Source organism: Palaemon carinicauda, chromosome 16, assembly GCF_036898095.1.
Source record: "Palaemon carinicauda isolate YSFRI2023 chromosome 16, ASM3689809v2, whole genome shotgun sequence".
Lineage (NCBI taxonomy): Eukaryota > Metazoa > Arthropoda > Malacostraca > Decapoda > Palaemonidae > Palaemon > Palaemon carinicauda.
This window is the reverse complement of record NC_090740.1, coordinates 66,284,638-66,289,637: the sequence shown is the minus strand read 5'-3', so window position 1 is coordinate 66,289,637 and position 5,000 is coordinate 66,284,638. Positions and strand designations below refer to the sequence as shown.

At 51.6% G+C, this 5,000-nt stretch overlaps 1 protein-coding gene across 2 annotated transcripts in view; it reads right to left on the bottom strand.

Moving 5' to 3' along the window:
• Nucleotides 1–5,000, bottom strand: part of Gapvd1 (GTPase activating protein and VPS9 domains 1) — a 494,617-nt gene that overhangs the window by 72,942 nt on the left and 416,675 nt on the right. The gene's annotated exons all lie outside the window — the stretch shown is intronic.

Sequence of the window (5,000 nt, the reverse complement as noted above, 5' to 3'; positions counted from 1 at the left end):
CTTCAGAGGGCAGATTCTCTAAGGGCCCGATCTCTTCGTTGGGAGCTCATTCTTTGCCAGATACGTTGGGTTAGGGAAGAGGGTAAGTTCCCCTGTCTCGGCGAACTGTATCTGGCCCTCCTCTCTAGATAAGGCCACTATTTTACTGACCCGCGCTCCCGAAGCGAGAGCGAAAAGGAAAATCACTTTTTGGGTCAGGTCTTTCAGAGGGCAAGATTCATTGTCCAGGCTAGAGGCAAATTGAAGCACCTTGTCGAGAGACCAGGAGATAGGTCTTGATGGGGGTGCAGGACGGAGTCTAGCACATGCTTTCGGAATTTTGTTAAAGATTTCGTTGGACAGATCAACCTGGAAGGCATAGAGTAATGGTCTTGTCAAGGCCGATTTACAAGTGGAAACCGTGTTGGCTGCTAGGCCTTGTCCATGAAGGTGAATGAAGAAGGACATACAAAAATCCATAGAGATTTCCGAAGGATTCTTCGCCTTGACAAAGGACACCCACTTCTTCCAGGAAGACTCGTATTGCCTTCTGGTAGACTTTGTTTTGTATTCCTCTAAATCCAGGAAGTCTAAGCACTTCTTAGATATTCCAAATCTTTTCTTCACAGCTAGTGAGAGAAAATCATGAGAAGAAGGTCTCGGGTTTTCCTTAATGAAGCGAAGACAGTCGACTTCTGGACCTGCTGGGAAAGAACTGGGTCCGGCAGGGGGATTAGCTTGGGCTTCAGTTCCAGGATGAGAGGGAACCAATTGCTCCTCGGCCATTTGGGAGCCACTAGGGCTGCCGTTCCCTTGAAGGTTCTCAGCTTGGTGAGGACTTTCAGCAGAAGGTTGGATGGAGGGAACAGGTAAATCTTGGTCCACCTGTTCCAGTCCAGGGACATGGCGTCCACCGCTTCCGCCTTGGGGTCCTCGTATGGGGCCACATAAAGAGGAAGTTGGTTGTTGTCGCTCGTCGCGAAGAGGTCGATTTGCAGTTCCGGGACCTGATGGGAGATGAAGGAGAATGATCTTGTGTCTAGGGACCATTCTGACTCTATCGGGCTTGTCCGTGATAGAGCGTCCACTGTCACGTTGCGGAATCCTTATAAGTGAACTTCCGAGAGGTGCCATCTCTTCCTGTCCGCAAGGCGGAAGATGGGTAATAGCACCCGGTTGAGATGGGGCGATCGTGAGCCCTGACGGTTGATACATCTGACCACCACGGCACTGTCCAGGGTGAGGCGGATGTGGATCGAGGGACGAGGGGACAGTTTCTTCAATGTGAGAAGAACCGCCATGGCCTCCAAGATGTTGATGTGAAACTTCTTGAATAGGGGAGACCATGTTCCTTGAACCTGACGTTGGTGGGAGTGACCCCCCACCCTTCCAGTGAGGCATCCGTGTAGATGGTGATCGACGGAGGTGGTGGTTGGAGAGGAACGGATCTTCTTAGGTTCTTTGTCTCCGACCAGGGTTTTAGGAGTGAACGAAGCCTGGTTGGTAGGGGTCTCTTGAGATCTCTTCGAGCGATGGATGCGTTTCGTCTCCAGACTCCCAATGCATCCTTTAGCTGTGGTTTTAGCACTGGGTCTGTCACTGAGGCGAACTGTAGGGAGCCGAGTACTCGTTCCTGTTGTCTTCTTGAGATCCATTTGGATTTTAGAAGTCTCTTGACAGATCCCGCTATTTCCTTCCTTTTCTTCAGAGGGAGGGAAAGACGGTGTGACTGAAGATACCAGTGGATTCCCAACCACTGAAACTTCTGAGCTGGAGACAGTCGAGACTTTTTGGTGTTGATTTTGAAACCCAGACGTTCCAGGAACTGGGTCACCTTTTTGCAGGCACGCAAGCATTCTTCTGGCGATGTCGCCCAGATCAGCCAATCGTACAGGTAGGCCATCACCTGGACGTCTTGAAGACGTAGCTGTTGGACGATTGTGTCTGTGAGCTTCGTGAAGATTCTTGGGGCCACATTGAGGCCGAAGGGCATGGCCCTGAAGGCGTATTGTCTTCTTTGAAGCCTGAATCCTAGGTAGGAGGAAGCTTGATGATTCATTGGAACGTGCCAGTAGGCATCCGCCAGGTCTATGGAGACCGTGTAAGCCTTGTGAGGCAGGAGGGCCCTTATATGTTGAAGGGTCAGCATCTTGAACTTGTTGTTCACAATGAACTTGTTGAGAGGGGATAAGTCTAGAATGACTCTGAGTTTGTCTGAGTCCTTCTTGGAAATGCAGAATAGCTTTCCCTGGAACCTAATGGACTTTACTCTCTTGATCACCTTCTTGTTCAAGAGTTCTCGAACATATTCTTCCAGAATGGGGGTTGATCGTTAGAAGAAATGATGAGAGGCTGGTGGAGGTGATATCCAGCTCCAGCCCAGTCCTTTCTTAACGATGCTGTGGGCCCAAGTATCGAAGGTCTAGCGATCCTGAAAGTGGCGGAGTCTTCCTCCCACCGGAAGCCATTCATTGCTTCTGGTTTCCCGAGGGCTTACCACCTCGGCCGCCTGCTCTTCTTCCTCCTCTCCCTCTGGAAGGACGTCGAGAGGAGTCTCTGCCGGAGCCTCTACCTCTGGGGCAAAAGGTAGTGGTCTGCCTTTCGTAGGCTGGGGTGAAAACTGGTGATTGGGACACCACCGGCTGAGAGACCAGTTGAAAGGTCTGTTGTGGCTGAGCCACTAATTGCGGAGTAGCGGGAGCCGGAAACTGGCGTTTAGCCTGATGCTGTTGGGGGCGTGACTTGTTAGGTTTCTTCTTAGGCTGGGGGCCCTCATCCTGAGAAGACTTCCTTTTGCGCAACAAGCCCCACTTATTGAGAAGGTTCCTATTCTCAGTGGAGGCTCTGTCCACAATCTCTTTCACCAGATCCACGGGAAAGGGATATTTGCCCCAGATGTTCGAGGAGATCAGTTTCCGGGGTTCGTGTCTAACGGTTGCGTCCGCAAACACAAACACTCTACATGCCCTCCGAGCCTTAACGAAGCTATACAGGTCCTTCAACAAGGTGGCGAGGTGAGTCTTTGCGAGGGCCATGTAGACGGTGGGGACCCGAGTATCGGAGGACATTGTCTCAAGGACCACCTGAAGAGACAGAGAAGCAGCCAGCCTCTCTTTTGTGCCCAATTCCGACGGAGGAGGTAATCCGTGAGCTTGGGAAGGTTCTCGTTGAACTGACGTCCGGCGACGTCAGGTTCCAGCTTCCCAACCGAGAAAGTTAGCTGGATGTCCTTCCAGCTCTTATCGTCCGGGGGTAGGGCGAGGGAGAGAGGCCTACATTCCTCCAATGTAGGGCAGGGTTTGTTCTCCTCCACCGCCTTTAACACAGCGGTCAAGGCCTTTTCAGCAAAGGGGAAGACCATGGTGGGGTAAGCAAGAAATGACGGGTGTTTCTTGCTTAGGGCTGGCACCTTTGAATTGGTGTAGCCCCTGCTCTTGATGCAGTTGGCCAGCAGAGCCTGAGCCTTGGAGTGCTCTAGCACGATTACCTCCTTCGGCTCGGTCTCCTCCTCGAAGGATGGCTCACACTTCAGACGGACGAAGCAGTCCGGATAGGCCTCGAAGCTAGGGTAGAATTCCACCTCTTCAAGGGGAACGGCACCTAGCTTAGCGTTAATCACGATACGTCCAGTGGTGATAGGTATAAATTTCGCATGCCACCAGGGGTTCGTCACCGAGCACTCGAGGAGATCCTTGACGGAGATCTCCTTGGGCGCCTTTTTCAAGCCCAGTATCTCCTTCCTGATGTTTTCCTGCCCCTGGCAGAGCTTTTCATCCAGAAATGCCATCAAGACCTGGAGGGTATCCTGGGAACTTCCACATCGGGTGGCCGATGTGGAAGGAATTGGCTCCGACGTCGCAACGGAAATCACAGAGGGTGTACGGGCAATCTCGCCATCAGAATCCGGGGACTCCACAAGGTCCTCTTCTTCCTCCTGACCCCCTTCCATGAGGGTCCTCTCGGTGTCGTCGGAGACCTCCGACATCCTCTCCACCTCGTCGATGTGTCACTGTCGGAGGGCGGTCGATACATCCGGCTCGACCGTTAGTTGGACGCACGGGATCTCGTCCTTGGGGATGACGGCATCCGCAGATGCTTTGGGAAGAGCATGGCTCTCATCCTCTCGCTTGGAGATAGGGCCCCGTGGCGTTCTTTTGAAACCCACGCACCCACTTGCGAAGGGTCTCTCGGGCCTTGTCCCTAACCTCCGTAGACAGAGGGTTGTCGGACGCCTCATCCAACAGTTTCTTGCAGACGGTGCAGGCCTGCGGGTCCCAATAGCGAAGGTCCCCTTTTAAGGTGGAACAGCCGGCGTGGGATCGGCATGCCCGGTGACGAACGCTGCAGAAAGCGCTCTCACACTTCACCAACTCCTCCTGTAAAAGAAAGAGGCTATGAGTACTTGAAGTCAATACGAAAGTAACTTAATATAATCTTACATTAGGACTAAGTTTAATTATTTATAATATAAGATTCCATGTATAAGCTTAGGATAGTTAAGCTAGAAAGGAAGGTAGGGAAGACACATACTTGTGCATCCCGCCCAGTCCATTGCCGTGACCTCTCAACGTAACTAATTCCAGAGGACTGAGTATGCCCCGGGAGGAAGAGGAACACCCGTGGTGGATGAGCCAAGCTTAGTCCTCCTACAGAGAATTAGGAACGATGGGAGGGAAAAATCGAGTTCATTCAGTTAATTGAGAAGGAGGGGTATGCGAAACCCTCTTCTATAGGATAGGTCCCGGCAAAAGACTGCACATGGATGCACAGAATATGCTGGAAGATTATTTACTGTACAACTATACACAATTGTTTTCAGTTTAGGGTATCTCAATACCATTAGAGTACTGGCTATTATCCATAGCTGGACAATAATCCCTGCTGGCACCAGGCCGGCAGGAGTAAGGAGTGACTGTCCACTATAATGTACCTGAGTGTCGCCAGTGGATCTCCATCAGAAAGGAACCCTTCTAAGCCAGCAATCTAAGTGGCAAGGAGAAAAGGTGACGCTATAAGGTGAT